We start from the raw sequence: 602 nt of genomic DNA on the forward strand, positions 1-602 counted from the left end.
ATCTTAGCTGAAGTCACAGGTACCTTTGTTTTCTATATTCTTGCTGATTGTATTAATCATATCATATAGCACAATCCTTGAAGCATGCTCTAGATCCTGAAACCTCATACCTCCTTCATAATGAGTTTTTAAACTCGGTTGACTGTGCCTATCACCTTTATTATAAGGTCATTCTATGTCTTGGTTGCAAAACTGCTTGGTCCCCAGAAGCACTACAAGGTCACCTCATAACTCATCGTCTAATTCTTCCTGCCAATTTTCCAACACTGCTCTCGACCTTTCTCCTCACTCACCCAGTTACCCCACCAACTTCTGTCCCATTACCTAAATTTGGCGAACCTCCTGTTGAAGGTTTGGCCATTTTTGATGGCTTTGAGTGTTTTGATTGCTGCTATGCGGCCATTCAGCAAAAGTCAATGCGCAACCATTACAAAGTGGACCATCCTACTGAAGCACGAACTCATGGAGAAAAGAAGTGGACCAAAGTCAAAGTTCAAACCTTTTTCAATCCTGTACCTCGACGATACTTTACAGTCAATCCTTCGCTCCTCAATGTGGCTTCTGACACTGCTTATTCGGTTTTTATCCGTGACATTCTACCA

This window comes from Postia placenta, assembly GCF_002117355.1.
Source record: "Postia placenta MAD-698-R-SB12 unplaced genomic scaffold POSPLAscaffold_82, whole genome shotgun sequence".
Classification (NCBI taxonomy): domain Eukaryota; kingdom Fungi; phylum Basidiomycota; class Agaricomycetes; order Polyporales; family Adustoporiaceae; genus Rhodonia; species Rhodonia placenta.